The sequence below is a fragment of the Drosophila rhopaloa genome, unplaced genomic scaffold, assembly GCF_018152115.1.
Source record: "Drosophila rhopaloa isolate 14029-0021.01 unplaced genomic scaffold, ASM1815211v1 contig_218, whole genome shotgun sequence".
In the NCBI taxonomy this organism is placed as follows: Eukaryota; Metazoa; Arthropoda; class Insecta; order Diptera; family Drosophilidae; genus Drosophila; species Drosophila rhopaloa.
The window spans coordinates 2,539,827-2,551,047 of NW_025335104.1; the positions used below are offsets into that span (position 1 = coordinate 2,539,827).

Below are 11,221 nucleotides of genomic sequence, written 5' to 3' on the forward strand. Positions count from 1 at the left end.
TACGTAGCAGATGCTTTGTCAAGGATTACAAAGAAAGAAACTAAAGATAACAAAATTGAAGAAGTATTTCAAAATGAAGACGATTTAGATACTACTGCAGCAACGGTGCATAGTGCACAAGAAGATAACGGTGATTGCATACAAATTACCGAACGACCGATTAACGTTTTTAATCACCAACTTATATTTGAAAAAGGAAATCAAGACACTAACGAACTTACTCACTACTTTAATAAAACTATTAACAAAATAATTTACAGTAACATGACTGAAACCTTGGCAAAAGACATCATCAAGGTATAAAAAAACTTATGACGATTTTAAAACTAAATTCTATTTCCCAGACGCACAAAAACTTATTCAAACCATTATTAATAAATGTGAAATTTGTAATTTATGCAAAGCAGAGCACAGAAAAGTTGCTCTTCCTTTTGAAAAAACTCCAGAAACCAAAAATATTCGCGATAAATATGTTATTGACTATTACTTTATTGACCAACGTAAATTTTAAACATGTATCGACATTCATTCAAAATTAATTTATATTATTGAAAACAAAACGACAGATTGGATTGAAAGTAAAAAAGCTCTTTTTAGTATGATAAATAAACCAAAAACAATTAAAATGGATCAAGATCCTGGCCTAGCATCTAAATCATTACAAAATTGGTTACAAAAGATAAATATCAATATTGAAATAACAACTAGCAAGAATGGTATAGCGGACATAGAAAGGGTTCATAAAACAATTAATGAAAAGCTTAGAATTATCAATACACTTACAAACACAGAAGTAAATTCAAAAAAGCTAAAATGCATAATCTCTCTCATCATTTCAGGGAGACTGACAGTACTAACTCTGATACTGAAATTGATCATGATAGTGACATGGACGAAAATACCATTGATAACAGCTCAACAAATTAGCATTACACCCTGTACTTCGAACAACGGTTATTTACTTCTGAACACAGGGACTATAAAAATACCTCTAAATTATGAACACCATATGATTAAAATAAATCAAACTAAAATATTTGAAACATATCAAGATTTTATAAAATACGAAAACCAATTTAAACACATACCGGACATTGCTTTAACATTAAAACAATTAAAACATGAAATCAAGGGAATTACTTCGTCACAAAGACAAAAACGGGGATTAATCAACTTTGTAGGGATAGCTTACAAATATCTATTCGGAACATTAACTGAAGATGATAAAAAGGAGTTGGAAGGTAAACTATAAAACGTACAGGAAAAAATAATTGAAACAAAGAATTTGATATATAATTAATAATTCAAATAATAAACGAGCAATCCAAAGATATAAACAGACTCGTAAGAGTTGAAGAAGAGGAAGGTGCCTTGCACATTTTAAGATACTCCCTAAATATATTTCTAAAATACATTGAGGATTTACAAATGAGTTTACAATTAACAAGAGTAGGAATAATCCTAAAATATTAAAACATGAAGAGTTAGAGAACATAAGCGAAGAAAAACTACTATCAATCAAAACTTCAGCTTGGTTAAGCAGTCAAACTAAAGACACTTTTATTCTAGCCCATATACCCACTTCATTTAAAGAAACACAAAAATATAGAATTATAAAATACCCAGAAAATATAGGACGACAAATTGACATTAATGACAATTATGAATATTTTATAAACGACGAAAAAAACGTATTTTACTTGGAAAATTCACCAAATTCATTAACAAATATATTAGACCAAAAATGTATAATCACGGATCAATGTATCTCTCAAATCCTTACTAATCAATTAGCAAAAGAAAAAATTTCCATTTTCAAGGAATTTTTTTCTAAAAACAAGAAAACTTTTCTTCAATCAAGAAAGTTTTTCTCAAATGTAGATTTTGTCGCCATAAACTAAACTCTCCCTAAATCCGAGAAAAAAGTTCTATATTTTAGTAAAAATGATACTTGTTTTTAGATATTTATACCCGTTACTCGTAGAGTAAAAGGGTATATTGTATTCGTGCAAAAGTATGTAACAGCTAGAAGGAAGCGTTTCCGACCCTATAAAGTATATATATTCTTGATCAGGATCACTAGCCGAGTCGATCTAGCCATGTCCGTCTGTCCGGCTGTCTGTCCGTCTGTCCGTCTGTCTATCCGTATGAACGCTGAGATCTCGGAAACTATAAAAGCTAAAAGTAAAAATGCAGTTTTATTGTGTTTATCAATACCTATCGAAATGTAGAAGAAATTTTTCAAATCGGACCATTCGTTAAAAAGTTATGCGTGATCAAAGTTTCTATCTCCATCTCCCTCGCACTCCCTTTACCTGAGTAACGGGTATTTGATAGTCGGGGCACCCGACTATAGCGTTCTCTCTTGTTTTTTATTAAAATTAGGAATTCTACCCTAAAAAATAATTTACCCTAAATAATAGAAATATGTTCTCAGATTAACCCTAAAAAATAGAAACGTTTTCTAAAATATAGAAATATTTTCTTGAATAAAGAAATATTTTCTACAATATGGAAATATTTTCTTTAATATAGAAGTATTTTCTATAACATAGAAAACATTTTCTAAAATATCACATCGTGACCATAAAATTGTTCTAACCCTGTCCGAGTAGCCTAGGGGTTAGAACGTCTGACCAGAAATCTAAGCACCTCAAGTTCAATTTTAACCGCCGTCGGGCCATACATTTTTATTTTTTATACCCTTGCAGAGGGTATTATAATTTTGGTCAAAAGTGTGCAACGCAGTGAAGGAGACATCTCCGACCCTATAAAGTATATATAAGTTAACACAAAACGAATTCGCAACCAAAGTTGGCCACGCGCATCCGGTATTGCACCAGCAAGTAGAAGTGCAAGGGCAACTTCCCGGTTTCGGTCAGTAGCTCCCAAAAAGTGCTGACTGCAGCGTCTGAACCACTTCCCGCTGCAGCGACGACAACGGCAAAGCTCCGACGTTGGCAGAGGCAGCGACAAAGTTATTGGGTATAAATATGGCAATTTCTGTAAACATAATTTAATTCCAATTTTTAAATACGGACCAAGTGTCCTAAAATTTATATTTTTTTAAATACTAAAGTCACTCGTGTTTAACTGGCGCCCAACGTTTAAGGGTCCTGTCCGCGGAAATATCCTTGGTATCGAATCAAAGGAACACTCGTAAGAGCACCCCATAGGCGCTGCCCGGGTTCCACCGATCCGAAAAATAAGTCACGACTCCAAAAATCACCTGCAAGTGCACCCCATAGGCTGCCCTGGTAACACCGGAAAAAAGGCGCAGCAAAGGAAAGGCAACACTGCTGGACGACCCGCCAAGATAAGGACTCACTTACATCAGACTGCAGGCGATCGCCGTAGACAACTGGACGGGAGTGTCAGGAAAAGGTACCCCAGTAGCAAGGAGCAAAAAGGACTACTACCAACTGACCGGTTCAGGATGTATTTTATTTTACTGTAAGCTAACTTTTAATTACAAACCACAAACCAATTAAGAAATCACAAAAGTGAAACATACCTAAAAGAAATCTTTTTAAACAAAAGCTAAAAAGCTAAAACAAAGGCAAAAAAGCCACAACAAAAGCAAAAACAAAGCAAAGAAACACACAAAACAAATCATATTTAAAATCTAAATAAATTATTAATTTATGTTGTAGGGGGGGCGATCCTTCCACAAATAGGGATTGGCTGCCAGAAATAGTTCCCACGGCGCAAACGCAGAGGAAGTCGAAAAAAATGATGAAGTCGGGGGCGTCGTGGTATTAAACATTCCGCCCCCCCTTGCAACTACTCGGGTTGCAACATAGCCTGGTTGCTCTTTTCACGGCTGGTGGCAGGCTCCGGACACGACCCACCCAAACACGGTGCTCTGGGCTACTGGCAGTCCATCTTGAAGTTTCAGGAATCCCGGCCGCATCACGTTCGGATACATATCCGCGCCCAGGATGATGGAGATTGTCGCGGGGAGATAGAACCGCTCATCAGCCAGCGTAATGTCCCGGAAGTGGGTCCTTACAGCGTCGCTCAGCTCCCGGATTGGAGTGCGGATGCGCACGTGAGGCTCTATTTTGAAAATTGCGTCTAGCCGGACAGCGCTGTCGATTCTTGACCCCACGGTTGCCGAACAGATCTGTTCGCCTCCCACGTTGGTGGTCGGCAAGCGGAAACTTGACGCTAGCGAAGCGTCGATGCAGCTCATAGGCGTGCACGGGTCAATAAGCGCCGCAGTGTCGAAGACCCGACTCCCGGTCTCTAAACGCACCAAAGCCGTCGGTAGGAGGTTGACGCTGTGCCGCTGTAGAAGGGACGTTAGGGACGGAGCTGTGACCGCAAGCTGCGTGGCACCCCGACGAGTAGCAGAAAATTGCCGCGGAGTGTCAGATGAGTGCCGTGGAGTGGCGGACGAGTGCCGAGGAGCGGCTGAGGAATGCCGTGGAGTGGCGGACGAGGGCCGAGGAGTGGCTGTAGAATGCCGTGGAGTGGCGGACGAGGGCCGAGGAGCGGCTGAGGAGTGTTGCGGAGTGGCAGCGGATCTCTGCGACCGGCGTGCTGCCGGGCGGGACTGCCGTGATGCCATCGGTGGTTCCGAGAGATGAAGGAGAGTGTGGTGATCCTGGCCGCAAGTTTTGCAGCGATCACCTCGCTGACACGCTCCGTCGGAGTGCTCGTGGGCCAAGTAGCGGTGGCAGTACCGGTTGGCAAGGACAGCCCGGAGCCTCTTCTCGGCACTCAGACGGAGGAACCGACGACACTGGATGGATCCCGCTACAGACTCGGCAACGGTAGGATTGCATACCTCGAGTTCGTCTGAGCTCCAATGCGATGGCGCTGCGCGGACGTGGAGACATCGTGTGAGATCTGATTGGCGGAAGAGGACAAAATGAAAAATTTGGATCAGTAGTGATAAGAACTGTGAATTGGAACTACGGGTTGGAACTATTAATTGACGCTACGAATCGAAGTGATGAATTGAACCACCGGAGTGAAGGGTCGACTGGTTATTGCGGGCCGGCGGACTCTTCCGTTGGAAGAAGGACGACCTTCGCTATGGGACGCTTAATGACTCCCCGTGCAGTGCGGATGTCGACCACACGAACATGGCCATCGGCTCCCGGAAACACCGCGTCAATTCTGCCTAATCGCCACTCATTGGACGGAAGGTTGTCTTCCTTGACTACCACCATGTCCCCGGCACGGAGATTTCTTGTGGGGGTTCGCCACTTATTCCGCTTATGGAGTTCCTTGAGGTACTCCTCCTTCCATCGCAGACGAAATTGTTGATGAAGAGCCTTCAGGTGCTGCCAGCGGTTTATAATAGATGTGGTGTCCCCCTTTATCTCGGGTTCGACCATGGCGAGGAGGGGCCCTCCAACAAGAAAGTGCCCAGGCGTAAGTGCCAGCAGGTCAGTGGGGTCTTCGGACATTGGCGCGAGCGGGCGCGAATTCAGGCATGCTTCGATCCTAGCTAGAAGCGTGGACAGCTCTTCGAACGTATATTTCCGCGTCGCCGTGGACTTGTAGAACAGGGTCTTGAAGCTCTTAACACCTGCTTCCCACAAGCCTCCCATGTGGGGTGCTCCCGGAGGAATGAATTGCCAGAGCAGCTGCTGGTGACTATAGGCACCTGTCACAGCTTCCTTGAGAGCTTGGAGAAACTCGCGGGAGAGTAGGGCAGCCGCACCCACAAAGGTCTTCCCATTGTCCGACTGAACTTGACGGGGGCATCCTCTGCGGGACACGAAACGGGCGAAGGCGGCGAGAAACTTCTCAGTCGTGAGGTCGGAAGTAGGCTCTAAATGGATGGCCTTAGTGGCGAAGCACACGAACACCAGCACATACCCTTTCGTAATGAGACAGGCTCGTCCCGTGTAGTTTTTGATGTCGAAGGGACCGGCATAGTCCACACCGGTATATGTGAAAGGGCGCGAGAAGGACGTTCGTTCTTTGGGTAAGTCTCCCATCAATTGCGTTTGCAACCTCTTTTTGTGGATGATGCAGACCTTGCATGAATATATGACGGACTTGACCAAATTCCTCACCCTCGGGATCCAGAACTTGGAACGGATCAGACGGATCATAAGCTGATTGCCACCGTGCAGCGTTATGCGATGCGTGAAATGGACGAGGAGTCGAGACAGATGGCAGTCGTATGGAAGGATGACAGGGTGCCGTTCATCATACTGGAGAAGTTCGGAGGCCGTGACTCGGCCGCATGCTCTCATGAGCCCTTGGGAATCAATGAACGGGTTCAGGTTTTGGACAAGGCTGGATGCTGGCACTGGCCGTTTTTGGCTTAAGCAGCCAATCTCAAGGGCAAAGTGCCTGCGTTGCGTGACGGAAATCAGGAGCCGCTCGGCCGACGCAATTTCAGGAGCTGTCAAGGGATCCTCAAACGGGGACATGAGCTTTCGCGAACGCTGGATGAACCGATGAGCGTAAGCGAGGACTCGCAACGCCTTGTCGAGTGTGGAAAAACGCTCCAGAATGTCTTCAGGGGGTACCTTCGCAACATGGACCTGCTCGCTTCTCGAGTTCAGTCACAGGGGGTTCATAGCCTTGAGTGGGCCACTCGCAGCGAGGCCACTGCAGCCAGACAGGACCATGCCACCACAGCTGGCTGTCCGCAAGGTCTTGAAGCGCCACCCCCCGGCTAGCGAGATCTGCCGGGTTATGCTCGGAGCGAACGTGTGCCCATTTTTCCACCTCGGTGAGCTGGGTGATCTTGGTCACACGATTTGCCACGAACGTTGTCCAGTGGCACGCTGGCTTATGCAACCAGGCGAGAACAATCGTAGAGTCCGTCCAACAGTGCAGGGCGGACGCCTGCCCGGGCATCTTCGGAAGAACGGCGTTGGCCATTTCTGACAATAACAAGGCTCCGCACAACTCGAGCCGTGGGAGCGACACCGTTTTTACTGGGGCCACCCGCGTCTTTGCCGTGAGCAAGTTCACCATTACCGCGGACCCAGCCTCAACTCGGACGTAGATGGCTGCGCCGTACGCCTTCTGCGAGGCGTCGCAGAACCCATGATGCTCAATTTTCAAATGTGGTCGGAAGACGACCCATCGGGGAATGTGGATCTGATCAAGAGCGGAGTAATTTTCCAGGAAGTCAACCCATCTTTGGCAAAAATCTCGAGGGAGGGCATCGTCCCATCCTAGATTTTGGAGCCAAATGTCCTGCATGAACATCTTTGCCCGGACTATGAAGGGGGCGAGCCAACCCGCTGGATCAAATAGTTTGGCGATTTGGGATAGGATTTGACGCTTTGTGAACGTTGAACCCAGGGTCAGTTCGGGCGGAATGAAGAAAAACTCGTCAGACGTCGCCTTCCACCGCACTCCGAGAGTTTTAGCCGTGCTCTCTGCGTCGATTTCAAGGAAGTCCGCGCGAAGGAGATGGTCACTCTGGATGTTGGCCAAAATCGCCTTGCTATTGGATGTCCATTTTCTAAGGGGGAATCCTGCTGAATCCAGGGCCCCTGGAGCTCGCGGATAGCCGCTTGCGCTTCGGGTTTGGAGTCTGCCCCCGCGAGTACGTCGTCGACGTACATGAACTGTCGGATAATCCGACTCGCCTGCGGATACCTCGACTCTTCGTCGCCGGCGAGCTGTTGCAGGACACGGATCGCTAGGAACGGGGCACAATTGACCCCGAAGGTGACTGTCTTCAACTCGTAGTCGCGGATTTCCCCATTGGAGTTGCGGAATAGAATACGCTGCAAGGGAGTATGCTGGGGGTCTACCCAAATTTTCCGATACATCTTCTCGATGTCGGCGTTGAAGACGAACCTAAAGTATCGCCACTTCAGGATTTGAATCGTGAGGTCGGATTGTAAGACCGGGCCCGCGTAAAGTATGTCATTCAGACTGGTCCCGTTTGCGGAAGGGCTAGAGGCGTTGAAAACCACCCGCACTTTAGTGGTTGTGCTCTCGGGTTTAAGAACGGCGTGATGTGGAAGGTAGTACGTGGCGGAACTGCTCGTCAAAGGGACCTCGGCCATGTGACCTAAGTCGAGGTATTCTTGGATTATGGAGTCATACCGGGCTTTCAGGGGCGGATCTCTTTTTAGGCGCTGCTCGTTACGCAGAAATTGAGCCAGAGCAAAGGATCGTGAAGATGCGAGCTCGGAACCATTATGCTCGGGATCGCGCAAGGGGAACATCACAACGTATTTGCCTCGATTGTCCCTTCTTGTAGTCTGGACAAAATTGTGTTCGCAGACGGAATCGGACTCGGGGACTATCTGTGTGGGCACTTCCTCCACCTCCCAGAATTTGGTAAGGAGATGATCCAACGAGTCGTCGAGTCCGCAGGTAACTCGAGTGGAGAAGCTGGACAAATTGCGGGGGGCCGCTGGAGATATGGGACCTGTCAACACCCATCCAAAAATGGTTTCCTGGCCGAGAAGTGAACCGCAAATGTTAGCCCTGGCGTTGCCGAGGAGGATGGACGGAAGAATGTCGGCTCCTATCAAGACATCGATTTGGGAGCTCTCGAAGAACTTGGGATCTGCAAGGGGGATGTCAGGAATTCCCTTAAGAAGATCTCGAGGGACTGGATACGAAGGCAGATTCCCGGTCAGCTGCGGATGAACGTAAGCTGAAGTTTCTAAATGCAGCCCGGGTCTGGAAGGCGATCGAATAGAAAAATTACAGAGTTTCGTGGACTGGGCGGCAACGGTTTGATTAAGACCAGAGACTTGGACCTGGATAGTCTTGAAGGGAAGTTTGACGAGGTTGAAAAGTCTCTCCGTAATAAAGGTTGCCTCGGAACCAGAATCGATTAGGGCTCGCGCCTGGAAATTGCACCCTAAATGGCAAATGTTAATGAGGGCTGTGCCCAGTAAGACGGCTCTTGAGCCGGAAGCGAAGCACACTTGCACATCAGAGTGATCCTCTGTGGGGCTCGTGCCTCTTGTAGTAGGAGCGGGTCGAGACCTGGATGGCGCAGACGGACTTGGAGCGACCGCGAATGGATTACCGCGGTGCAGGAGGGTGTGATGACGGCTGTGGCACGTGAAGCAGCTATGGGCGCTAGTGCAATCCCGTTGCAGGTGCCCTCGTGCAAAACAGTTCAGGCAAAGCTGCTTTTTCTTAATGTAGTCGGAGCGACCATTTACATCCATCTCAAGGAAGCGCGGGCATAAGCGAACAGGATGATTCTCTCTGGAGCAGAGATCGCACCCTCTTGGGGCTGGAGTCACTCTGGCCTCGTAGGAATTAAGCCTACGCGCTGGGGCGCTCGCAGGTGTCGACCTTGGCGGAAACTGACCTGAACTGCTAGGCCTGATGTCATCGATAGCCTCCAGAGTGCGATGACGCTCTGTCAAGAACAAGTCTAACTCATTCCACGTTGGAATCTCAGCCTTGTTGTGAATGGATTGCTCCCACAACGACAGCGTGATTTTGGGAAGCTTTAAAGAAACCATGTACACCAGGAGACAATCCCAAGTCTCGACTTGAATAGAGGACATCTCTAAGGCTGTCAGGCAACTTTGGATTGTGCCTTGCAGCTCTTTCAGAGCGGCTCCGGACTCCTGGGGTACTGCCTGAATGTTGAAGAGGATTTTCAACTGGCTATTGACTAATAACCGCCGATTTTCGAAGCGGTCGGTGAGGGTTCGCCACGCGGAGATAAACCCTTCGTTGGTCAGCGGGGCTTTAGAAACAATGGCGTGCGCATCGCCACTTGTTTTGGACAGTAGGTGGAACAACTTCTCTACCGGTGTAAGACGCGAGTTGTGGATGTATATCGCGGAAAAAAGATCTCTGAAGGTGGGCCAACGCAGGTAATCACCAGCGAAAACTTCGGTGTCGACTGGTGGCAAACGACAGCCCGTAGACGGCGGTGTTGGAACACTGACAGCAGCCTGAATGGACTGGGAGGCGGACTTGTCTATTATGTCCTGAAGCTGGACCAAACATCTCGAATATACGGAGTAGCAGTAACTGTACTTGGATTCAAGCACTGTCGAGGTGGCCGTACTGTCGGTGGACGCGGAAAGAAGATCGGAGCAACTTTCATAACTCTTCTCCACCTTTTCCCACAAGGCCCGGATTTGGTCCCGATGGACTTGGCACATGCCAGGGGAAAGTCGTTCTGGTTCAGCGGCGCTCGGAGTATGAATATCCGCTTAAAATGGGCTAACCCGGTCTGTTGTGGCAATAAACCTTTTGAGGGCGATGTCTATCGCGGTTTGAGCCATCTTGGACACCGACCGAGAAAGCCTTGACGGGGGACCGGAGATAGTCTCGACGGACTCGTCGCTTTTTGCCCTTGGAATGGCAATGGCAGCCTTTGGTGTTAATTGAGACGGCCGCGGAGACGCGGATTGGGACCTGTCCAAACGGATAGATGGGATCGACCTCGGTTTCTTGTCGTCTCCCGTGGGCATTCTCGGACTCGAACTTGCGGATCAGCTCTTGTCGACTGACCTGAGCAAGGGGCTTTTCGTTCAGAACGTAAGGATCTTCACCGTTAAGCTCTCGGCGCGGTCTGAGTCGCCAACGAGTTGGTCGTCCCTGCAAATGAACGCACGCAAAAGAAAAGAAAGCCACAGAGTACGGTCACACTGTTAATTTGTGCGGAGTAGAAAACACAGTGCCATAAACAACGAGAAGAATCGGAAGAAAATATTTGGAAATCGATGAAACTGTATTGATTGTTTATATATTTGTATATCTGTTGACTTCTGTTTTATTTTGTTTATTTTAATTTTTACCTTAGTTATTGTTGCCAAATGATTTTATTGTATTTAGTTATTTATTTATTTATTTTTTTTTGGGGTTGGAAAATATCTTTGATCGCAACAAAAAATCCGGAAAAACTCAATAAAAATAAATTAATTAATCCATTAAATAAATAAATTACTTTGCCGGAAATAATGAAATAATAGTTATAATTCAATAGTAATTATAGTTATGAATTAATTATTTTTATAATTAAATAATCATTATAATTATAAATACTGTTTTGAGCGGAGCCGGAACGGTGGAATTAAAAAAACCTTGGCTTTGTTACGGGAGAAATGTTCACTGGGTTATGCCGTCGGCAGCGCAGTGCATGCGTGAGGGCGCGGGAGAGAGAGAGAAGGGGCAAAAAAAATCAGCAACAATAATAACACAGCCGTTGGCGCGGTTAATTGCGGCAATTTGGAGAAAAAACAATCACGGTCGCACCCGTGTGGATTTGAATTTATTTTATTTTATGTTCCTGTATGTG

The 11,221-nt window shown here is 46.6% G+C and overlaps 1 pseudogene; it reads right to left on the bottom strand.

The window, feature by feature from the left end:
* Nucleotides 1–3,817: 3,817 nt before the first annotated feature.
* On the bottom strand, nt 3,818–9,962 carry LOC123037925 (annotated as a pseudogene).
* Nucleotides 9,963–11,221: the final 1,259 nt, after the last annotated feature.